A 26651-nucleotide genomic window follows, 5' to 3' on the forward strand; every position below is an offset into this window, starting at 1 on the left:
CTCACAAATTTTGAGTTAAAAGAAATTTTATTGGTTGAATGGATACCCTTTAGTTGGAAATAAGTGGCAATTGACTGCAAAAAGAAATATTAATTCAAAGATATTCCCCAATTTCATTGTTGCATTTTGAAAATGAGTCATATCTGTGACAATTTCGAGGACAAACGCCACCTTTCCTACCATCCCAAATCATCATGCTAACGTATAGCGTACATTTTAAAGAGTGAACATGCAGGAATTGAGAAAGTTTCTGAATAATTTTTGATGCTGCTACTATGTAAAATATCCATCCATCCATTTTCTGAGCCGCTTATCCTCACAAGGGTCGCGGGAGTGCTTTAGCCTATCCCAGCTATCTTCGGGCAGGAGGTGGGCGACACCTTGAACTGGTTGCCAGACAATCGCAGGGCACACATAAACAAACAACCATTCGCACACACATTCACACTTACGGGCAATTTAGAGTCTTCAATTAACCTACCATGCATGTTTTTGGGATGTGGGAGGAAACCGGAGTGCCCGGAGAAATCCCACGCAGGCACGGGGAGAACATACAAACTCCACACAGGCGGGGCCGGCATTTAAACCCCGGTCCTCAGAACCGTTTCCACCGTGCCGCGTGTAAAATATCAAATATCAAATATACAGTTCCAGTCAAAAGTATGGCTATAACACATCATCTTAGTCATTTGCCACTTTCTTATGCAGCGTCCATTAAAAGAAAGCACTTGAACATTTACATTTTTTTTTAACGTATCTTTTGTATTGGACCTCATCATTTCTATAGCTGTATGAAGTTAAGCAGCAAAATTGTACATATACTGTGTTTCTGCGCATATTTGCGATTCACTATTGGCAAACTCACCCAGTCATGGATTTTGTTGGGGAGACCTTGCCTGATATTCACTGAAAACTAACTTACAGCTGTTTTTTCCTCAAGCCGAAGGCCTGTCTAATATAAAAGTATTGCTTTGGTGCCATGTTGTGATATTGTCAAGCCGAGGAACTACAGTGGTGCCTTGAGCTACGGGTGCCTTGAGATACGAGTGCCTTGACTTTTGGAGATGGGACCCGTCACTCGGCTGAATTTTCATTTATTTTTATGCCTTGAGTTACGAGCAACAATTTTAGATACGATTGTGTTTCACATGCCCACAGCAAACTTCACAACATCCGGCCACCATCTATTCACATTGACTTCCTTGCATGAAGGACAATATCGGTTGGTGGCGGCAATGCACCATTAAGCTGGTTTGCCAACTACCAATAAACCCCACAGCAGAAAGCTAGCATTATTTTTCGTGCTGGCAGTTTATGGTGAGAGAAAGTGTTATTATAGAGTACAGTTACAGTTTATTCTCCTACGTGGTACCAAACGTCAATCGCGTTCTTGCTTTGGTCAACCCATTAGCCCAAATGAATGTGATTAACTTTGGTTATCTCAAAAATCTTTTCTGTTTATTCAAACACAGAATACAGGATTAAAATTCTGACAGATAGATGACAAACAAGTACTAAATTGCGCTGAACTACCTTGGCCATCTTGCTGACAGGTATCGGATACTGCCTTGGAGTCATCAGGAAGTGAAACGAGAAGTGAGTGTGGCCTCTGCATGGACCCGTGTTGTATGAGTGTGTAAGTGTGTGTGGCTGTGTAAATGCTTGATAAATCTCTTTCCAAATTTTAAAAGTAAGACAAAGCAACTGCAGAGCATACTTTCCTTTTCTCTCTGTTCCTGGGAGTCACGTAACAATCGGCCCCTTTCCCATTCCTTCAGTGTCTTTCAAGTTTCTTCTCGCTGGTTCCCAAAGCAAGAAGAAAGGCCAAACAGAGGATTACCCGACGACTCTTCACTTTGACGCTGCCCATTTGCCAGCAGCCTGCTTTTTATCAAGTGTAAAGGCCCAGCAATTACTTTCTTGCTGACCTGAGCGAGATCTCCGAAACGGCGTCTTCTTCTTCTGTAATCCTTACCATTTTGCTGCGAAATATTTCTCAACCTAGATTGCTCGTGTAGTGGGTTGCAAAGAGGCGAAGCATTTCCTGTAAATTTCTGAAAACGTTCCCAAAATTTCTCAACAGTAGTCTCTCAGGAATTTTGGGAAATAATTCCATGAATAGTGCCTAGGGGCGTTTATTAGCCCAACTGTACATACACACAAAAAAAATGCATTTTTCGAATTATTTTCAACAATTAAACAATAAACTGGGTGTATTACAACAGTGATGCAGCAAAAACCCATAGTGGGTTAATACAATAAGTCCTGTAGCTCTGCAGCAACATGAAGCTGGACGCACACATCATTGTGGGGCGACCACATGTCAGAAACTACCAGAGCGCTAATTGTTGTTAAAGATGACGCAGTAGCACACATTTTGGAGTGACCACATCAGACACTGATCGTTAAGAAGGACGCTGTCTCAGCGTATTTTGAGATTATCTTTAAAACTGCTGACTGAGTGGAACCAATAAATCACATAACTTGTAACATAAACAAGGACACACACAACATTGTGGCGCAACCAAAAGTCCTAATCTGCCAGAACGTTAATCATCATTGAAGACTGGGCAGAATTGATAAGTCATGAAAGTAATATATTGGCCATTACACGAAAAATTCAATTTCCATCATTCAATTACACACTGTATATACAAGTAATTCAGAAAAAAATCAATGGCACATGATGACCTGAAAAAAAGTTCAAGCCGATTAAATATCAATATACAACCCCAATTCCAATGAAGTTGGGACGTTGTGTTAAACATAAATTAAAAACAGAATACAATGATTTGCAAATTGTGTTCAACCTATATTTAATTGAATACACTAGAAAGACAAGATATTTAATGCTCAAACCTATAAACTTTGTTTTTAGCAAATAATCATGAACTTAGTATTTTATGGCTGCAACACATTCCAAAAAAGCTGGAACAGGGGCATGTTTACCACTGTGTTACATCACCTTTTCTTTTAACAACATTCAATAAATGTTTGGGAACTCCATCCATCCATCCATCCATCCATTTTCAACACCACTTATCCTGGTTAGGGTCGCGGGACGCTGGAGCCTATCCCAGCTGACTTCGGGCGAAAGGCGGACTACACCCTGAACTGGTCGCCAGTCAGTCGCAGGGCACATATAGACACGGACAACCATTCGCACTCACATTCACACCGTCACTGAGTGGGAACTGAACCCACGCTGCCTGCACCAAAGTCAGGCGAGTGTACCACTACACCATCGGTGAATCGTTTGGGAACTGAGGACACTAATTGTTGAACCTTTGTAGGTGGAATTCTTTCCCATTCTTGCTTGATGTACAGCTTCAGCTGTTCAACAGTCCGGGGTTTCTGTTGTCGTATTTTACGCTTCATAATGCGCCACACGTTTTCAATGGGAGACAGGTCTGGACTGCAGGCAGGCCAGTCTAGTACCCGCACTCTTTTACTACGAAGCCACGCTGTTGTAACACGTGCAGAATGTGGTTTGGCATTGTCTTGCTGAACTAAGCAGGGATGTCCATGAAAAAGACGTTGCTTGGATGGCAGCATATGCTTCTCCAAAACCTGTATGTACCTTTCAGCATTAATGGTGCCTTCACATATCTGTAAGTTACCCATGCCATTGGCACTAACACAGCCCCATACCAACACAGATGCTGGATTTTGAACTTGGCGTCCATAACAGTCTGGATGCTTCATTTCCTCTTTGGCCCAGAGGACACAATGTCCACAATTTCCCAAAACTATTTGAAATGTGGACTCGTCGGACCACAGAACACTTTTCCACTTTTCATCAGTCCATCTTAGATGACCTCAGGCCCAGAGAAGCCGGCGGCGTTTCTGGGTGTTGTTGATAAATGACTTTTGCTTTGCATAGTAGAGTTTCAAGTTGCACTTACGGATGTAGCGCCGAACTGTATTTACTGACATTGGTTTTGTGAAGTGTTCCTGAGCCCATGTGGTAATATCCTTTACACATTGATGTCAGTTTTTGATGCAGTGCCGCCTGAGGGATCAAAGGTCACGGGCATTCAATGTTAGTTTTCGGCCTTGCCGCTTACATGCAGTGATTTCTCCAGATTATCTGAACCTTTTGATGATATTATGGACCGTAGATGATGAAATCCCTAAATTCCTTGCAATTCTACGTTGAGGAACATTGTCCTTAAACTGTTGGACTATTGTCTCACGCACTTCTTCACAAAGCGGTGAACCTCGCCCCATCTTTGCTTGTGAATGACTGAGCAATTCAGGGAAGCTCCTTTTATAGTCAGTCATGGCACCCACCTGTTCCCAATTAACCTGTTCACCTGTGGGATGTTCCAAACAGGTGTTTGATGAGCATTCCTCAATTTTCTCAGTTTTTTTGTGACCTGTCCCATCTTTTTTGGAACGTGTTGCAGCCATAAAATTCCAAGTTAATGATTATTTGCTAAAAACAATAAAGTTTATCAGTTTGAACATTAAATATTTTGTCTTTGTAGTGTATTCAATTAAATATAGGTTGGACATGATTTGCAAATCATTGTATTCTGTTTTGATTTGTTTAACACAAGTTCTCAACTTCATTGGAATTGGGGTTGTAATAGTTATGCCGTGTAGAGACATTTTGACAGTCACGTGATCACTGTGACGTCACCTGTGCGTAAACATGGCGGCGCTTCTTATTTTTTGTTGTTTATTATTTATGTTTCTGGGTGTGATTCTTAATACAAAATGCTGTACTGCATCGCAAGTATTGCCATAATTCGGACAGGAATAATACTAACCGTGTCAGGTTTCACCTTCTTCCTTCTAAAAAATAATAACAAAATAAAAAATAAAGAAAAAAAACATCTATTGCGACGGTGTCTGGCGAAATGCGGCTGGCCGCAGCCTCCAAAAGAGACAATGCCGTGTGTGCAGTGTGCACTTCAAGTACCCTGGCGATTATACTGAGAGTGTGATGCAGTATGAAATGGGCTACCTGATGATCCTGGCCCTAAATAGGCATGCTGTGCCCTCAATCTTTGAGTGACCACCTGCTTCAGATGCACCAACAACCCGAACAAGTGCCAGTGTAAAGTATCTTGCAGCCAGGAACATCTTCAGGCTAGTCCTAGCAATCGTTCTACACTACACCATTTAGGGCAGGGATCTTCACTTAAAATTTCGGGTAGCCGACCTGTCAAACAATATGAAAATCGCTGTTGTTGCAACAATTCAAAACATTGGAACATTAATATCCACACAACATTGTGGAGTGACCACTTGGCAGAATCTGCTGGAAAATAATTATATGAATATAAAAAGCATAGATTCCATGGAACATAAACAAGGACACACACAACATTGTGGAGCGACCACTTGGCAGAATCTGCTGGAATATAATTATATATATATATATATATATATATATATATATATATATATATATATATATATAAAGCATAGCTTCCATGGAACATAAGGACACACACAACATTGTGGAGCGACCAATATGAACTGAACAGCTGTTTTATTCCTGATTGGGAAAAAGGTCTATAACAGTCTCAAACAGAAGCTAGTTCACTTCAACCTCCCCGAGAGCAACCTATCTCAGACTTTTTCAACGTCCAGATACAGCTGGAGACTGCTGACATGCGTAGGTCCTCCTATATTAAAGTTCAACAATCATAACTGCTATTGCAAACATTGAGCCAGTCTGTTGCAATATTGTTTATTGTTCCTGATCTTCTTCTTATTATTTTTTTAATGTTTATTTTAATTGCGATCCCACCATGTGCTTTGTTCCACCCACCCTGGAATCCAGCAAAATATTACAGGTCACACAAAATAATTTTGCTAACTCATGATTGGGTCTTTCTGCTGACTTTAATTTGCACTAACTTGTGATCTTAATAATTGACCCACACTGTGACGGAGACAAGAAAGCCAATAGTGATTGAAATAATCGCTAAGAATTCGATAGTTGGACCGAAAGTGTGTGGAGAATGTGGCATGGTGCATTTCAAAGATCACTTGCACTACTTTCCTTTGGCAGCATGTGAGGCCATGTTTTTGCAACAGAGGCCATGAGTCCTTAATCTGAGAGGGTCTCGGCGGAAAGGCAAAGCTTCTTGAGCAATCCCCATTGTTGGGAGCCTGTGGTGAAATCCAGTGATCTGTCAACCCTGAGCCCCCCTGAGCCACCTCAGGGGCTCGGGACTGGGGCCAGTCTTTCACAATGGCCTCAATAGCCTCGAGGTGAAGTGTTGCAAGATGGCGAAAGAAAGAAGAATAGTCAGAGGGAGCAAAAAGAGAAGAGAGAGAGAGAGAGAGAGAGAGAGAGAGAGAGAGAGAGAGAGAGAGAGAGAGAGAGAGAGACGAGACTTTAGAGACAGCAGAGGTTTGCTGGGGAAAATAACTGGATTGCACCAGAGTGCTTTATTTCACACAAGGCCAACAAACATGAATTCTACACATGGACCCAAGCAATTGTCTGGGTTCGAAGTCTTTCATCTTAAACAAAATAATCTTTCCAAAAACGTTCATGTACTCGATCTTATCCTTGTAGTTGTTTTTACTGTCCCTCAACTTCTTTAGTTGCTTTAAAATTAAACGACAGCCATGAGCTCCTCATGGTCCTTTGCCATAAAGACTCTCTGTGTTAACACTTACTTACTGTTCATTTTCCATGCACACGTAGTATGTGCTGTTGTCAATTTTGACCAGGGCCAAGAATATCCTCTTAATTGTCTATATCATGTGTCAGGCCCAGGGGCCAGATCCCGCCCGCCACATCATTTTATGTGGCCCGCGAAACCAACTCATTTGCATCAACTTGCATCATTCTTGCTAAAAGCTGTACCAAAATTTCCATCGTCATATGTAATAAATAATAAGTGAGGTATTGCAATCATTTTTTTTTTTACCAAACACCTTTTTACAGTAACTTGAACAATAGTTGAACAAACTATTATGCTTGATTTCTCATTTCAAAACTAGTTATCCATTAATTTGTTGTGTATATGTAATACTGTGAAGAGGCGCTGAAACATTTCACAATGTTTCACAATCATAATGGTCCTATGAGGGAAACGTTAACTCTAGTGTGGCCCAGGATACAAATTAGTTTGACACCAATGGTCTATATCAAATTATCAAGTATGTTTTCCAATGGGTAGGCATGGAGGAGGGTCTCGCCCAGCTTCCCGGTGAAATTTAGATTTGTAAACCACTGTAATGACTAACTTATCCATACTGATGGCGGCATTCCATTGCTTTGGATTTGAGATCAGCACAGCTTTTGAGTAGAAAATAAAGATTAGGCAGTGAAACCTGGCTTGTCGCGTCGATTATGAGAGAGAGAAAGGCCAACACGTTGGAAATTGGACTAGTTTAGCCACCTCACACTCGAACAGAGTATGTATGTGTTCGGAAAAACTGAGCATGTGTCGCAGTAGGTTGTAGAACGTGTGTGTCGTGATCGTGAGAAAAGATTCATTGAATGAATTATGAACACCATGTAAATAAGCCACTGAATTCTGACTCAAGCCATATTTTTTATTTATTTATTTATTTTTAAAATTTTTTTACAAAAAGCTCAGCTCCACTTTATGGTCTTTGGTGAAACCAACCCATGTTCTATGATTACTAAAGAATGGAAATAGTAAGAAACAAACAATATTTCTGAATGAAGAAGTGCTTCTACTTATGTTAAAATGGCTGGCGATATGGGGAACTCGGCTTTGAAAATGTCTGGCAGTGAATGAGTTAATAGCCTGTCTGACATAAATGAATGATTTATCCTCAATCAGTGTTTTACAGAAAAAGGAATGTGTTTTTTCGCCCAATATATTTTACACAACTTTTTGAATAAAAACATCTACTATCAAACATTGCTGCATTGCAGGTACGTTTTTAAAGGTGCAGATCTAGCACCTGTGTCAAGGCACCCTTTGACCTATGACTTCTGTTTCATATGTTTAGTATGTATGATCATTCTTTCACTGTTTCGAGATTCCTCCATGACCCTTCAAAGATCAACAGGTGCTTTTTTTGGGGGGGGAACCTGTGAAAATGTGGTGGAAACGCAAACGGTTCTTGGGACCGTTTCAAACTCCCACGAGAACACCGTCCCTACTGTCCCATAAAAAATAAACATATACATATCTTCGACTTTTTACTCTTTTAGATAACCCCATGATGATCTGTATTATCTGTGGATAAAAAGTGATTTATGAATGGGATGTCTGCCACTGTGATGGCAGTGTAAGTGGACAGATGGGATTTACCCCTTCAATACTCAATAGGAGTCCGAGAAATACGCACACAAATCCAAGTGATTCATGCATCCTTGAGGGTGTGCTCACTGAAACTGAGAGAGTCCGCATTAAAGGACTCCATGATGCAGGAGGACAGGAGGTCTAAGACACTTGCTCAGCGCAGTGTATGGACCATTAAATAGTAAAAATAACATCAGTGAGGTGACTTTTGTTAGGTAGTGGTTCATGGCGCTTCTTACGGCAATCTGTTTTGTATCTGAATGTTAGCTATTAGTGACTATAACTCCCTTAAGAAATTAAATGGCCTCAACTGCACAGTAATCACCAGGGAGTTACAGATGTCAGGAAAAAGAAGAATTAAATGAAATGTTTCGTAATGAAATACAGTGGGGTAAAAAAAAAAAAAAAAAAAAAAAAGAGATACTTCAGTCTGTGAGTTAACTTATACTCATCTCACCCGCTGCACTTAAAAATTCAGCTCTGCTTGGCTGTCTGCCATGTATCCGGATTCAGGGATGAGAAAAATGCTCCAGATTCTCTCCAAGGGCCACATCTGGTATGCACTCCACGTTATTTAAAAAAAAAAAAAAAAAAAAACTAATTGGCTTGGTATATCCTCCTCCTCCTCTTCCGTGCCGCATGTTCTTCTGCTAACCGCGCTTCGAATGGGGGAGCTGTTGCTTCAAGCTGGACAGTCCGATTCTGCTCCGCTGGGAGACGACTGGCCGCAGCGCAGCTAATGGGCGGCGCACGGGGGCCTCATTTGCAATCAGACTGGCAGAAGTTGAAGCACTTAACTTGATGAGGGACCGCCCGACAGGCCTTTATGTCCTCCCCCGAACTTCTTCCCATTTGTACAATCAAGCCGACACTTACAGGCTCCTGCATTTTAAACATCGAAAGATCCAAATTTTGCCTTTACAAAGAAAATAAGGCAACATTTTGATTGATTCATTGAACGATATGTTAATAGTCCTATTGAAGACATGCTTGCCTTAAAATGAGGGTCTGGAACCATTATTTTTTTCCTGAAAATGGAAATAACTTTTTTTAATGTATTAATCCATCCTTTCATCCATTTTGAATATGGTAAGTTTGACCCTACCACAGCTTGCTTTGGGGGACCTTGGACCGATTGCCAGCCAATCACAGGGCACTATATTTAGTTTTATACCTTTTCATGAATTTTTGTGTAAAATACATTAAGTACTGTTAGTAGGAGATCGTAACACAACAAACACCTAGAATACAACTTTAATGATTCAATTCAAAGGCGATTCACCTCAGGGTAGCCTCACAAATATTTTTTTTCAACCCTTTTTCATTGTCATATACAGGTGGTAGGTGTACAAAGAAGCTAACTAAGCTGTTGTTATTTATTCTCTTGTCACCTTCTCTGTGGCACTCCTTGATGATGATGCACCTTCCTTTGGACTAAGTGATGCAAAATAAGCCAAATACAGCAAAACGTCCCTTGATGCTCGTAGAGCTTGCAGCTCCAAGCGATTATTTTTTAAATTTTTTTATTTTTTACATTTTTCCCCTTGATAATCTTGCTCTTTACACATTCCACTGTAACAATATTTATACTGTATATAATTGTAAAGTAATTGCATACAAGTGTAAAAATACCTGGATCATTTAATGTAATTTTTAGTGTTATTTCTTCTTCTTCCCTTGACAACCCTTTAACGCTCGCAAAATTTATATCAATATCTGTGTAGAAATATATTGAGATGATAAATGAACTGACCAAAGTAAGCAGCCGTGTTTTTGTTGACTAGTGGTTAGAACTCGTGCCTCACAGTTCTTAGGTTCAGGTTTCAAATCTTGGCCTATCCTTGTGCTTGGGTTTTCTGCGGGTACTCTGGCTTCCTCCCACATTGCAAAAACATGCATGTTAGGGTTCATTAAAGACTCTAAATTGTCCATAAGGGTGAAAGTAAGTCTGAACAGTTGTTTTTCTGTACGTGCCCTGCAACTGGGTGAGGACCAGTCCAGGGTGTACCACACCTCTCACCCAAAGTCAGCTGGGATAGGTACCAGCATACCCGCAACCCCAATGAGGACAAGCGCTATAGAAAATGGATGACCAAAGTAAAAAGGTCAAAGGTGAGGGTAAAATGCTTGTATCTGTTAAAACTGACAGGAAATTTGCAAATTTGGTATAAATTGTGTACCAAAATGAAAGGAACCTATCTGTTTAGTAGCAAATACAACTTTATTTGCTTTTTTTGGCCACCGTTAATGATGTGGCGGGCTGCATCTGACCCCTGGGCCTTGAGTTTGAAACCTGTGAAGTAGCCACTCCAGATCCGTTTTTTAAGAGTTTACTAAATGCTCAGGCAAAACAAGAACTTTACAGATGTAAAGGTCAGAGCACATAATCAGTCATAATCATCTGTCCGCTGTAAAGGGCAGACCAGGAGAAACCAATAAAATGGGAACGGTCCAAAGGTCAGCGATGATGTAGCAGCTGTTTGTTGTCTAAGCTGCAGAATGCCAGAGAGCTCCCAAAATTACAGTACCGAATATCCCAAAATGGAAATATAATGGAAATCGTCTGCAAACTCTTACCATCATAAAACATGCAGGGAATGTTTTAATATTGTAACCCGCTTAACTGTCATACCAGTGTAAAAATAACCCCTTAAGACATCAAAACACTTTGACAAAGGGTATTTCATGTTATGCAATTTGTCACTCAAGCTAACCACTAAAATATAAAAACAATCAAATACTCTTAAATCACAAGTGATGATGTCTTTTGCGGTATCATTAGATTTGTGTGACTTCATACAATACGGTGGTTGGAACTCAGAAGATTTGGACATCTTTAGAGGTGTGGTTGGAATTCCCTAATTGTACAACATATATTTACGATAGAAAAATAGTTATATTTATGAGAAAGTTGTATATTTCCGAGAAACAAAGTTGTAGCTTTTTAAGAAGCTGTGTTTTTGAGAAAAAGATTCATATTCTCAGGAATAAAGTAGTATATTTTTGGGGAAGGTTTTATATATACTTATTTATATGTATATTCAACAAAAAAGTGAATATTAAAAAAAGTATTTTTCGAAAGAAATTATATATTTTCAGACATAAATGTTTCAAAAGAAAACACTTTTTCAATAGTCTTGTTTTCAAGGGGAAAAAATCAATATATTTTGCAGAGAAAATATTTATATTTTATTAAAATTAGATTTTCAAGAAAAAAAGTGTAATTTTCAAGAAAAAGCTTGTCTATTTTTTAGGAAAACTCCTACATTTTTTTAGTTACATATTTCCAAGACGTCATAAAAGTCCTATTTTTGAGGATGTTTTTAAGATAAAAGCCATAAATGTTTGAGGAAAAAGGTCATATATTTTGAAAAGAATTTGCATTTTCCAAGAAAAGTTTTTGTCTAATTCTAAAAAGGCATATTTACATAAGAAAAAAGCTGCATATTTTCAAGGACTAAAGTTGCACGTTACAAAAAATATGTAACAATATTTTTCCTAGAAAAGATGTATTCTCCAGAAAAAAGTATATTTTCAAGATCTTTTTATTTTATATAAGCTGATTTTTTAAAAATAAAATACTGTATAGAATTTAAAATATTCATTTTCAAATTCAAGATATGACAATGCATGAGGAAATTGTTGCGACTGTTCTGTTGTCGCTGAACAAAAACTACTGCACTATTATGTGAAAACTTTGCACAAACTCTAAGCAAGCATTAAGGCGTCTCATAAGCTCGCCTCCTACAAACATTATTGAGGTGTTTAATGGCAGCAAAGATTAGTCGAGAATTCCACAGCGAGCTTTATACACAGCGGCGGGCAATACGTGTGGTTGCAAAGCAGACGTGGGCTGACTCTTAAGTGCCTCAATGTTGTTTTTTCCCCCCTTCTGAGCCACATGTGGAGCTCCTATATGATGAGCTCTTGTCACTTTGTGGCGGGTCAGCTGGTGATCAATGAGACAGATTGCATTTTATTTTCATGGCTCCAAGAGACTGAGAGAAGCTGCCGTCTCAAGGAAATTGTCAAAGCCCGCTTCGAGTCTACCGCAATAACAATAAAAGCAGTGGTTCCATTCCACACGGGTGGAAAAAGTGCAATAATACATAGCGGCTTGTTGTCACGTTGGAGAGCTGCCGCGACTGTCGAGGTGCCTTCTGTTTGTTTGTTTTGTTGTTTATGTAATGGTTACTACACCAATATGTAGAAGCTCTTTAACTCAAAAGATATTTAAGGCTAAAATGTAATGCGAGCTTAGGATATACTGTGTAACAACTGCTAGCATTTTAGCATTTGAACATTTCTCATTAGAACTAGAACCAGAATACATGGCAAGATGTAAAATCGTGACCAACCCGGCTTAGCACATGTTAGCATACTGCAAAAGGAGTTGTAGAATGAAACTTTAAAAAAATAAAAATAAAAATGAAAAGCAGATGAAATTTGATCGAATGCTAACATACTAGCAGTTATTATGCTAAAATAGATAGCAACCTAAGTAGCAAAAGCGCAGATGTCAATTGTTAAGAATTTGAACATCTTGCTTTATAATTATGTATTACTTCAAATGAGAGGTGATCAAATGCTGACATGCTAGCAGTTGGTATGCTACTATATAGCAAAAGATGGCAACCTCATAGAAAATGCTAAAGCAGATGGAAAAGGATTTTAACTCTTGCCCTGTAGTCATGTAAAGTTTTTAGGTATGTGTAAACAGTTTGATTTACACAAAGCCAGCATTATCGAACACATCTTCCAAACACGATTCCATTGATATAATTATCACTTTCCTGTCACAAATATTGAGAGAGTTATGACTCATTAAAACCGGTGAAAATGCACCAATTTATGATCAACGGCTTAATGCAAAGTAAAAGGGGTCAAGATTTTGTGTGACTTTTTTTGTTGTTGTTGAATCCAAGTTTCAGACATTCGTAACTTTCTTAATCTTTATACTATTTTCCCAAAACTGCAACCAATGGAAAGCTTGCTAAACACAAAAACACAGATACTGTATATTGTACATGTTGTATGATGTTGATGATTTCTAATTAAGTATTTACAGTTACTATAAAGTTCCTATCGATAGCTCCTCATGTTGCTGTCTTGCTGTACGTTACCATACTAACTGCTAACATGTTAGCGTTTGATTCAATTTCATTATATTTGCACCATTAACATTTTTTTTAATTCTCACATTCTACATTTCCTACATTTGAATCCATTCTGCAACATTTCAATTAAGCATTAGCACATTTTTATTTGTTGATTCAGATGTAAAATGATAATTATTTGCATTTCTGAACGAAAGATGCTCCCCCCCCAACAATGGAGTTGAAATGGCTTCAGGACTACACTTTCTCTGCACTGCCCTTGAGGATGCACATGCACCTTATTTGAGCTTTTTCTGCACTTGACCGCGCTTTATTTTCTCGTTCCGCACCGAGCATCATACCGCCTCAGAACACAAAGCACTGCCATGATGGGGAATCCAGTGTTGTCACTCATAGTATCACTGAAGTGTTTCTCCATGAAGAAGACTATGGCAGAGTGGATGTTTTACTCAGGAAAAATACCCTATTGGCCATGAGCATGTGCACTCACTGGACACATCATGAGGTAGATTTGCAGATTCTACTACAAGCATGTGTCGGTCATGTACCTCATTATTTGAATTAGCCACAAGAGTACTCATTAAGTACAGTTGTATGTCTTTTTTCATTAAATATCATATATTTACTAAGATTTATAAATCCGTTTGACCCTCAACAATAATAATTGCAAATTTGATACCCTAACTACTTGAAACCCTAACCTATGATTAAAAACTTTAAATTTGAAACTTGAACGTTGGCTTCAAACTCAAATTTGAAACTCTAATTTGAAGCTCTAAACTTGTCTGGAGTCCATACTTTTAAACCCTGACCCAGGCTTCAAGATGGAATTCGTAACCCTAAACGTGTGTTGAAACACTAATTTGAAACCCCAGCATTGTCTTGAAACCCTAATTTGAAACCCTCACCCAGTCTTGAAAACTACATTGAAACGCCAATGCAGTCTACAAAACGCCCTAACTTAGGCTTTCAACTCCAATTCTTAACCTCAACTTTGGTAATTTGAATCAGAAACCCCTTTTTAAATCCAAACGGTGTTTAAAACCCTACCTACTGTATCTATCTGGTTGTGCAGTGGACCTAATGAAGTCTCTGGAGAGTGTTTTTCATTACAAATATGGCTAAAACAAAAGGAAAGAGGATGTACATGTACAGTATTACATAAAAAGACCAATTTCAATGGAATGCAAATGCGTTACATAAAACAAGTGGGCTGACATGGCCTAAAGGTTACATAAACCCGCTTGGCGCCAGACACGAGCTGGACGGGAAGGGAAATAAAATGATGAGGGGTCTACGCCCCCTCACCGTCACCTCTGACTGTTCCTCGGGTGCCACAGCTCCCAACTGCTCCTACGTGTGTGTGTGTATGGCTCTTGCACAGGGTGCCGTTCAATCTAGGACCGCCACTGCATGGGAAAAACTGATTACATAAAGTGGAAATAAAAATTTCTTGTAAATTTGACACGACGACAATTGTTAACAACCCTGACAAATTTAAATATATATACATACTGTATATATTGTATATACTGTATGTATATAATGTGTGTGTATATGTATATATATATATATATATATATGTATATGTGTATGTATATGTATGTATATGTGTATGTATATGTATATATATGTGTATGTATATATATATTTATCTGTATATACATGTATATGTATATATATGTGTATGTGTATATACATGTATATGTATATATATATGTGTATGTGTATAAAAATGTGTATGTGTATATACATGTAGATGTATATATATGTGTGTATATGTATATACATGTACATGTGTATATATATGTGTGTATATGTATATACATGTATATGTATGTATATATATGTATGTATATGTATATACATGTATGTATATGTATATACATGTATGTATATGCATGTATATACATGTGCATGTATATGCATGTATATACATGTGTATATATATATATGTATATATGTGTATATATATATATGTATATATGTGTATATATATATATGTATATATATATGTGTATATATATATATATGTGTATATATATATATGTGTATATATATGTGTATATATATATATGTGTATATATATATATATGTATATATATATGTGTATATATATATATGTATATATATATGTGTATATATATATATGTATATATATATGTGTATATATATATATATATACACGTGTATATATGTATATATATATACGTATATGTATATATACGTATATATATAGGCGGCACGGTGGCCGACTGGTTAGAGCGTCAGCCTCACAGTTCTGAGGTGCGGGGTTCAATCCCCGTCCCCGCCTGTGTGGAGTTTGCATGTTCTTCCCGTGCCTGCGTGGGTTTTCTCCGGGCACTCCGGTTTCCTCCCACATCCCAAAAACATGCATTAATTGGAGACTCTAAATTGCCCGTAGGCATGACTGTGAGTGCGAATGGTTGTTAGTTTCTATGTGCCCTGCGATTGGCTGGCAACCAGTTCAGGGTGTACCCCGCCTCCTGCCCGATGACAGCTGGGATAGGCTCCAGCACGCCCGCGACCCTAGTGAGGAGAAGCGGCTCAGAAAATGGATGGATGGATGTATATATATATACGTATATATATATATGTATATATATATGTATATATACGTATATATGTATATATATATACGTATATATATATATGTATATATATATGTATATATACGTATATATATACATATATATACGTGTGTATATATACGTGTGTATATATACGTATATATACGTGTATATATACGTGTATATACGTACATATATACGTATATATACGTATATATGTACGTATATATACGTATATATGTATATATATACGTGGATATATATGTATATATGTATATATTTACGTATATATATGTATATATATGTGTATATATATATATATATATATACGTATATATATGTATATATACGTATATATATACATACATATATGTCGCGGGGATTTTTCCATGCCATGAAAGCGAGGCGCTCCAAAGCGGCCACATCATCTTGAAGCCCCTGTCCACATGATGGCTGTCATTTAAAAAAAAAAAAAAATTTCCCTGGCTCTTCTGTCTTCTCTCTGTGACATACGCATACGCACAGCCAACAATGAGGCACTCTATAATGGCCACACCAGCACAAAGTCCCAGTCCACACATTGGCTGCCACGTCAAACCCCCCACCCCCTTGCGCTTCTGCCTTTCTCTCTGATGTACGCGCTCATGACTGACAACTAGCCGCTCTAAAACAGTCACACCAGCGGACTATCTGAAGGGAAGATGCATTTTCGGGATGTAGACATAGCTAATTAGTTTAGAGCATGTCACAATTGCACCGGATAACTGCTGATGTGAACAAAGGCACTCAAGTTCTTATATCGTAAAGGAGGAGAAATTCATACCAGACTCCGAAGTGCGTTATGTGTTGCTGTTTTAGCCATGTCCAAAGAAATCATGAAAACTGAAATGGTGAAAAACAGTTTAACACTTTTGTATAGCTCCCCTATTGAGAACTACATAGATCTCAGTCTGCACATTTTCAGCAATTATCTTCAAACATGTATAATGTATTTAGAAACACATCTCTGAATTCACTTTACAGGGTCTTCAATGCCTTCTTACATTTTATTCTCGCGATTTCTTCGCCATCATAGCATGAATTCATCAAGATATAAGAGAGGGGTGATGGTATATACTGTAGCTGTAGAATATTTCTCTGCTCATTTGTGACTGTAATGGACAAAGGTGCTCGCTTAGAATTGATCCATGTCGCCACGTGGCCTCCAAATTAAACGCTCGCTGTATAAAAGGAGCCGAGACAGACCAGAGATTGGAGTGATGGGGCCCAAGCCTGAGATGGATACAAAATAATAGCAACGGAGAGCAGACGTGGAGCCAGAAGGAAACCAATTAGGATGGTGATAGGCACTTAAAGCAAGACGTTACACAATACTGCACAGCGACATCGCCCCAAGCTGGATGGAGTATTTCTCGTCTGAAGTTGACAGTGGCTTATTTTTGTTTACTTCTCCAATTGTCCTGCAGCACTGTCTGTCTGTATTTATGGACCTTTTTTTTTTTTTTTAGCCGAAAGAGCTAAACCAAGTCCACAGTGGCGTGGAGTGTATTTATTTGCACCCTGCAACCAGGTGGACTTGTAGCGCTCCGTGGGTCCGACACTCCACGGTTGACCCTTTCTAACCCTTTTGGGACAATACGTCGGAGTCACCATATGTAACTACTTGCATCATGCTCGTTTTTGGCATCTTACATTACACAGTTTGTATTAACATGCACAAATAATACCAAGACATGAGTGAAATCCTAACCCAGGCTTGAAATCCTGATTTGTAACCCTCACTATGGCTTCATACCCTAATCTGCAATCCTTAACTCGGTTTGAAACCCTAATTTGAAACCATGACTCGGGCTTGAAACCCTAATTTGAAACCCTAACCCTGCCTTCCATCTTGAATTAAAGAACCTAACCATAATTTAAAGGCCAAAGTGAAACCCTAAACCTGTCTTGAAATCCTGATATGAAACCCTAACGGTGACGTGAAACCCTAAATTAGAAAGCCCAACCATGGCTTAACGCCCTAATTTGAAACCCTAAACGGGGTTAGAATTCCTAATTTAAAACCATGACTCAGGCTTGAAACCCTAATGTTGAATCATAAATTAGAAACCCTGACGTTTGCTTGAAATATAAATTTGTAATCCTAACTTCCAACACTTACCCTGGTTTCAGAACCTAATTTTGAAACACTAACCTTATCCTTAAAACCCTAATTTGACACCATTACTCTGGTTCAAAATCATATCCCAAGCTTGAAACCCTAACACTGGTTTGAAAACCTCTTTCTAAACCCAAACCCTGGCTTGAGACCCTTATTGGAAACCCTAACTGTGGCTTGAAACCATAGTTTCAAACCCTAAACTTGGCTTCAATACCTAATTTACAAAACCTAACATGGATTTGAAACCCTAATCCATTTCAAAACCCAATTGCTTGAAAGCCAAATTTGAAAACATAAGGTAAGTTTAAAACCCTAACCCTGTCTTCAAACCCTGAGTTCAAACCCCAACTTGAAACCCAAACGCTGGCTTCAAACCATAATTTGAAACCCCACCGCTTGTTTGAAACCCTAACCCTAATTACTTTGCATTGGATGGAAGGATATGGCACTTGTTTTCCACGTATCAAACATGCCAAGTGATTTAACAAGACATAGGGAATTGTAGCAGGAGGTGTGTCATATCGATTCTTTTCACCGCAACAACTTCTCTCTACTTGAAACCACAGAATGCTCATAAAGAAATGCAGACAACGCACTTTTAACAGATAACAAAATGAACGCTGGTGTAATTACCTCTATCATCGATCTTCCCATTAATTAAACCACCCAAACCCCCTTTTCTCTCTTGATGATGTGTCCTAATCCTAATTCAAATTATCAGCTTTAATATTTACTGACTTTAAAGCTGATGCATCTAATTAAACGTGGGCATCGTTCAGGCGTTGTGTGCTCTGTGGGCGCTTAAATCTCAGCACGCGCGCACGACACACACAAACACACGCACACACTATCATTTAGCTCGTAGTGGTGGAAAACAATTGCAGTGTACATAAGAATGAGTAAAAATGGTTATCCTTGTTATGGATTTGAAAAAACTTTAAGATGTAAGACGTCCGACTTCCATTCCAAGTTTGTACGGCCAGATGAGATGACTTTTGTGTGTTTGTGTGTGCGCGTGTTGAACTGTCACATGGGTCCGAAGGAGCACTGTTGCAAAAAGGAGATCTTTCTTTCTATTGATTTGGAGCGAGAGCGAGCCAGCAAGGACTCTGCCTCGCATTAAAACACTTGTCCTCCACTAACAGCGTATGAGGCCGCAGGGTGTAATGCAACGGGCGGGAACCTCATCATCCATCCTGCCGCTGGTGCACACTTTGTGAGCAGATGGCTCCTAACAACACTCCCACGCACCAGCTCAAGTTAGCAACTTTGCTTTCTATAAGTCAGAGTTACACTTGGTCAGATACAGTAGTTACTTTGTTAGTTATCTACTTGGTCAGTCCGTTAGTCAGTTAAAGGGTAGGGAAACCCACATTTACCCCCCCCCCCCCCTCAACAATATGTTGTATGCGCCACCACTAATCAAAACACGCTATTTTGGTTAATATTGCATTCGTGGAAGAAGAATGAAACAGAATAATTCATCACTCGCCAGCAAACTCAGGGCGTGGCCATCACAGGCGATAGCACCCTCTGCTGGTGACAAAATTAACATCACAACTACCCCCGCGATAGGTATGCCCTGTATGTCATGTGACAGGTTCACACACTCTCTGTGTGTACTGCGGGTTGCTGACATGATAGTTTGAACCTGAAATTGCTAAAATGTTGTTCAGTGTATCATATCAGCAACCGCAAGATACTATACACAGGGCGCTCATCTCATTTCTATATTTGCGACTTCCTAGGTCCTCGCTCCACGCTCCTCCTCACTAGTTAGTCACATAGTTACTTATTTAATTACAGTTACCGAATTTATTCATTTATTCGGTTCGTAAGTTATGGTAGTTAGTTACTCAATGAGTTAGTCAGTTAGCCACTCAGTAATGGTTTGCCATTTTGTGAGTAGTGAGTTAGTCAGTTAAGTTAGTTAGTTGGTCAGTTAGTTTATTAGTTATTTAGTTAGTAATTTAGTTAGTTAGTAAGCCAGTGAGTCAGTGACTCATTCAGTTATTTAGTTATTTAGTCAGTCAGCCAGTTAGTGTTGGTTAGTCATGCCACCACAGAAGGATACCAACCGTTAATGACAAAGATAATTTGTGTGACGGTCCAACTCATTGCGTAGTGTAGCATCTGTCCTATCGAAATCGCTTTGTTATTTCAACATCAATAATATAGAAGAATGGAATGTACACGACTGCTAAGTCAGCTGTATTTAGTGTTCATGTGAAGAGACTCACCTCTCAGGAACATGCAATCGCACGTCATCAGAGTTCATAGTGTGTTCCTACATTTTACTGTATGGCACTTAACTTCTTTTTGCACTTCCTTAACAGTTAAAAAGTGTGATGCATAAAGTCATCAAGCCTCCTTTGAATGCTACATTTCCAACTTCAAGAAGGGGTAAGTAGTTTTGCTTTATTTTAGTTGAATTTTCCTTTTACTGTATATCACATTACATGCAATTTAAAACATTCCTTTCCACATTGTCATGAATGGTAGCGCATTGACCCTGGAATGGATGAATTCAATTTCTGTGACTTCCTCTGGGGAAATATTCCTGCCTTTCATTAGGTTGATATATCAACAACTTTAGCTAAGTACGAGTTGCAAACACACAACAAATCCATATCAATGGAAACAAAGTCCTTGGAGGAGGTAATAAAGTGATTAGCCAATAAAATCCATAAGATAACGCGCACATTAGCCTGCTTCTCCACACGGGTGTCGTACACTTTAAATAACTACACTTACCACATAATCGGTCTCAGGTAATTGAGTCAATCAATTTTCCGACAGCGTTGTGTTGCCGAGACAGATTACACGACATGCTCTAATCCCAGCGGGCCAAAAACGGTGGCACTATTTCCCTTTTTAATCGCCATTATTGTCATTGTCAAGGTTACAGCAGCTGCTCTGCCTGCTGACATTTTGTGTTTGGGAGGTTTGGATGATGTACAATGTGCCCTCGCTGTTGTTGTTATTGGATTCCTCTGCCATATTTATGCCTTTAATCCAACCCCCCAAACCCTTCAAAATCCTCCTCTCCCCCTGCAACAAAAGGCCTCCAGAAGGAACACCCGCATAACAACTCCGGTGAGCGTCTGCATCCTTTTTATACCGCCGTTAAATACTCAGCGTCACCTCTAAATACCTTGTTATCCATCTGTGGGAGATCCTAAAGACCTGTGGTTGTCAAACTTTTTATACCAAGTACCACCGTCTGGACCAACATTATAAAACAATAGCGGAGTAGGCTATTGTAAAGTGTTCATCAAAGAACGAGGGAGGGGTTTTATTCCTAAAAAGTACATTTCATATCAATGTACGCCACTTTAACATTATGCATAATTTTAATCACACTGCGCATAAATAGCGCAAAATAAAAAAACTGCACTTAATTAATATTTTTTCCACATACGGTGGTGCCTTGACATACTAGTTACCTGACTTAGAGTTTTTGAGATGTAGCCGTTGGGCTGTTTATTTTTTATTTTTTTTGCTTTGACTTTCAACAACAAATTATTATTGACATTTTAGATACTAGGGCTGTATGTGACCGAGACCTCAAGTGACTTCACAACAAGCAGCAGTTTGGCAAATCGTGAACAATTCTTCCAAAAACAGACTTCAAACTGCTTATTGCCACTACCATTGAAAGTTTATTTCAAACTAAATAATAAAACGAAAAGCTTTGGATGCTGTGAATTTAAAACAATATAATAGCATTGCCTGTTTAGCTTAATGCTAACAAACAATGCCAAACACCATCCACGGGCTAATGATTAACATCGGTGTGGCGGTTTATAACCCTTTACGCAATGGAGCAACACATATTTACAGATAATAACAATACACTTTATCCTCTACGAAAACGACTAATATTAATGCAGATTACTGAGGAGCTGTGACCGTCTCCATATTCAAATATCCGTATGTCTGTATGATAATGCCCCCAAGGTGCACACACCAGAAAGAGCAGCACAATGTCCATCCAACTGAAGCACAAAATGTGGCAAAAACAATGTAATTTATTTACATCTTATTTAATTTTTTTTATTTAATAGAGTATTATTATTATTATTTTTAATTAAAATCACATTACAAACATTTATTTTAGTGGGAGGCTGGAACGCAGTGGCATCTCAATTCATTTAATCAGAATCAGAACCCTCTTTATTTGCCAAGTTTGTCAAAAACACACAAGGAAACAGATCCTGTGGCAGGCCGTGCTTCGTTAGAAGCCGCAGGAAGTACATCCTCTGCTGGGCCTTTTTGAGGTTGCTGTTGGTCTCCCACTTCAGGTCCTGAGAGACTGTAATTCCCAGGAACTTTGTTTTGACGGTTGACAGGGCAGTTGGACAGGGTGAGAGGCAGCTCTGGTGAATGATGCTTCCTGAAGTCCACGATCATCTCTACCGTCTCGAGCGTGTCCAGCTCCAGGTTGTGTCGGCCACACCAAAGCTCCAGCCGCTCCGCTTCCTGTCGACACGCAAGCTCGTCACCATCATTGATGACTGACGTGTCGTCTGCAAACTTCAAGTGGGGGAAAGAGGATTTTAGATCCAAGATTGTTGAGTTACAAGCATGGTCACGAAAAGAATTAAACTAGTATCTCAAGGCACTACTATATTATATGAAAAACCATCAAAGGATCATATTAGTTGTCAATAAGGTCTTTACAGTTGAGCATGACACAAAGAATCCCCTTTGATATTTTTATGTATTTTTTTCCCCTCCCAGCACAAGGTAGCTATGGTCCATCGGTCAGAATGGAAGGTGCATGGGGACTTTTCAACTACTAGTAGTCTTCTTCAAAGAGTAAGAGATTATTGTGGGATGCAAGGACCCTATTGATTTTTAATCTAAAACAATACAGTCAGCATGTACTCTATTGGTTATAAATGCTTTGACTGGCATCACTAATAACGTGTCATGTGTTTCAACAAACGCTGCTTGCAAGGTGGTGGTAACTGTCAATATTATAACTTGAACTGCTTTTCAGTTTTGTGTGTGTGTGTGCGTGTGTGTGGCTGAGAAATTTTTTTATTGATTGATTGACGTCAAAGGTAATTTTAAACCCAAGTTTGGCTGTTTAAAGCCTTTTTTAACAAAAAAGAGAGGGGAAAAAAAGACATTCGGAAACTCAATTCCAAAGAAGCAGCCACATGCTTCTAGAAATGTTCTTCATAGATATTTTTTTTCTTTTCAGCTCTAGCTCACCAACAGCCTGTGTCTGCTATTGATTTCCTGCCAATGTCCATAAAATTACATTTGGAAAAATACACTACTCTCTCACGGTCAATAAAATGCAGGCGATTCCCTGATTATGGGTCCATTTTTCATCAGAATATCGTCTAAAGAACTACTCTCAATCTTTACTTAAAAAGAGAGAGGTTCCCCTCCTTTTATTTATTTGACTTATTTTAATCCCCAAAGGAACATAATAATAAAAAAAAAATAATGATTTACCATTTCGGGCCATTGAAATGAATGGTGTGTTTATGGTTAAAGCATGAAATTGTGCAATGAGAATAGAAAGTATGGGCATATTTTATGGACATGAATCATCAAATTTATTGAAGTTGTGCAAGTTATGAGAAAAAATAACGCAACGCATCAGCTCCCTCATAGCGGTGCTCGTTTGTTCATATCACTGCTCCAGAAAAAACTTAGTGTAGGAGTTATCCCCGCTTTTATTGTGGTCAGCAGTCAAGCTGAAAGTATGTCGTCTGGTTTTGATGGTGTGTCTTTGGAGTGGACATGAAAGTGGTCGATACCAGATGGTAAAACTAGTTTCATGATTCATCCTGGGTAGATTTTTAAGGTGTGCAATAAAGGAGAGAGCATATGTCAAGTTGGACTGAGAATGCTGTGGAAGAGATCACCAGGCAGGTCTCCTCTAATAGCCCTGAAGTAGAAACCTCCTTTTTCACCCATAAAAAACAGGTGGTACCCATAATCTTCTCCGTTCATAGATGCTTTTTTTCCACATTTAGCCATTAGAGTTGTTGAAAGCTGTTGAGCCCATTTTAACTCTTGTTGCTAACCAAAACTGCAGCACCTACCGTGGCATGTAAAGTGTCTCTGAGAAATTAAAGTCACTTCAAATGTAAAATCTTTACAAATAAGCGCCTTCCCCTAAAAGGGGATTAAGTCACACGTGCATCTCAAGTCTTAACTTTCAAGTTTCAAACAAGTCCCAAGTCATTTCTTCTTGGGTAAATCAAGTTCTGTGATAAGTCAAGTCCAAGGTCAAAGCTTATCCAGTCAAGTCCCAAGTCACCTCAATCTCACCTCAAGTTAATTACTCTGATAAGTCAAGTCACACATTGTCTCAAGTCAAGTCCTATGAAAATTTAAGTCCGAAGTCACAGGTTTTCTCAAGTTAAGTACTGTACTGGGGAAGGTCCTCTCCCAAGTCACACGTTCACAAATCAAGTAAAGGTAAGTTCTTGGATAAGTCTCGTGAAGTCCCAAGTCAGCATTTATGTCAGGTCAAATCACAGGTTTTCTTAAGTCAAGTCTCAAGTCACATAAGTCTGGTCCCAAGTCACAGGTTATCTTAATTCAAATCAGTCAAATCAAGTCCCAAGTCATAGGTTATCTCAAGTGAAGTACTGTGCTCAGCCAAGTCTCAAGTTATCTCAAATCAAGTCAAACTTTGTAATAAGTCCCTAATTACAGGTTGTCAAGTCCTGTGATAAATCAAATCCCAAGATAAAGGTTCAACTCAGGTCAAGTCAAGGTAAGTCCTTTGTTAAGTCAAGTCAAGTCCAAAGTCACAGCATATCTCAAGTCAAGTTAAGTCCTTTGATAAATTAGGTCAGGTCCCAAGTCACTGGTAAACTTAAATCACCTCCTATAAAAAGTCAACTCTCCAATCACAGGTTATCTCAAGTAAGTCATGGGATAAGTTAAGTCACATGTTCTCAAGTCATGTCCTTTGATTTGTCAAGTCTCAAGTCAAGTCAAATCAATTCCTATGAGGAATCAAACCCCAAGTCACAGATTGTCTGAAGTCAAGTCATGTGATAAATTGAGAGCCATTTCACTGGTTATGTTAATTCAAATCCCAAGTAACAGGCCATTTCAAGTCCTGTAATAAGTCAAGTCGCAAGTTAAGTCCTCTTATTAATGCAGTCTTACCTGCAGTATCTGGTCTTCAAAAAGAAAGAAGATCAATAAGGAAAGAAAGATACCGTTGGCCAATTTATCTAACCTGTATGAATGTATAACATATCATCATATCTCAAGTCAAATCTCGAGTCTAACTCCCAAGACTAAGGCGAGTCTTGTCTTTTAGATTTTGTCAAATTAAAAAATTTAATCAAAAGGCTTGTCATGTTTATTTTCCTGCTATTTCTTCATAATAAAGTTTGTTTTGAGTTGTTTCTATTTCTTTTGAACTAAAACCATAAAAAACAAGTACATTTAGCTTGGTTCTGAGCCAGGAACAGGTTTTATTTCCATTCATTTAAATGTGAAAAATGATGTACTCAATTTGTACTTATTGCCCCCCGGCTTGGCGCCTGTACGTTGGGGTTCACCCCGGTGGATGAGAGGGTAGCCTCTCTCCACCTTCGGGTGGGGGGACGGGTCCTGACTGTTGTTTGTGCCTGTGCACCAAACAGCAGTTCAGGGTACCCACCCTTTTTGGACTCCTTGGAGGGGGTGCTGGAGAGCGCTCCCGCTGGGGACTCCATCGTTCTGCTGGGGGACTTCAATGCACACGTGGGTATTGACAGTGAGACCTGGAAGGGCGTGATTGGGAGGAACGGCCCCCCCAATCAGAACCCGAGCCTTGTTCTGTTATTGGACTTCTGTGCTCATCACGGATTGTCCATAACGAACACCATGTACAAGCATAAGGGTGTCCACATGTGCAATTGGCACCAGGACACCCTAGGTCGCAGTTCGATGATCGACTTTGTGGTCGTGTCATCGAACTTGCGGCCGCATGTCTTGGACACTCGGGTGAAGAGAGGGGCGGAGCTGTCAACTGATCACCACCTGGTGGTAAATTGGCTCCGATGGTGGTGGAAGATGCCGGTCCGACGTGCCAGGCCCAAACATATTGTTAGGGTCTGCTGGGAACGTCTGGCGGAATCCCCTGTCAGAAGGAGTTTCAACTCCCACCTACGACAGAACTTTGCTCATGTTCCTGGGGAGGCGGCGGACATCGAGTCCGAGTGGACCATGTTCCGCTCCTCCATTGCTGGGGCGGCCGACCAGAGCTGTGGCCATAAGGTGGTCGGTGCCTATCGTGGCGGCAATCCCCGAACCCGTTGGTGTCAGGGATGCCGTCAAGCTGAAGAAGGAGTCCTATCGGGCTTTTTTTGGCCGGTGGGACTCCTGAGGCAGCTGATGGGTACCGGCTGGCCAAGCGGAATGCAGCTTTGGTGGTCGCTGAAGCAAAAACTCGGGTATGGGAGGAGTTCGGTGAGGCCATGGAGAAAGACCTCTGGACGGCTTCGAATAAATTCTGGTCCTCCATCCGGCGTCTCAGGAGAGGAAAGCAGTGCACCAC

At 39.4% G+C, this 26651-nt stretch overlaps 1 long non-coding RNA gene across 4 annotated transcripts in view; it reads left to right on the forward strand.

The window, feature by feature from the left end:
• The window catches only part of LOC133477993 (uncharacterized), a 230704-nt gene that overhangs the window by 88378 nt on the left and 115675 nt on the right, over positions 1 to 26651 (forward strand). For 2 of the 4 annotated variants that reach the window (XR_009788535.1, XR_009788534.1), the window contains 2 exons: positions 20458 to 20524; positions 22474 to 23449. This is a non-coding gene — a long non-coding RNA (uncharacterized LOC133477993). Of the gene's footprint in view, positions 1 to 20457; positions 20525 to 22473; positions 23450 to 26651 lie in introns of those variants that run through there. The other 2 variants (XR_009788536.1, XR_009788537.1) reach the window with 1 other exon arrangement.

The sequence above is a fragment of the Phyllopteryx taeniolatus genome, chromosome 5, assembly GCF_024500385.1.
Source record: "Phyllopteryx taeniolatus isolate TA_2022b chromosome 5, UOR_Ptae_1.2, whole genome shotgun sequence".
NCBI lineage: Eukaryota > Metazoa > Chordata > Actinopteri > Syngnathiformes > Syngnathidae > Phyllopteryx > Phyllopteryx taeniolatus.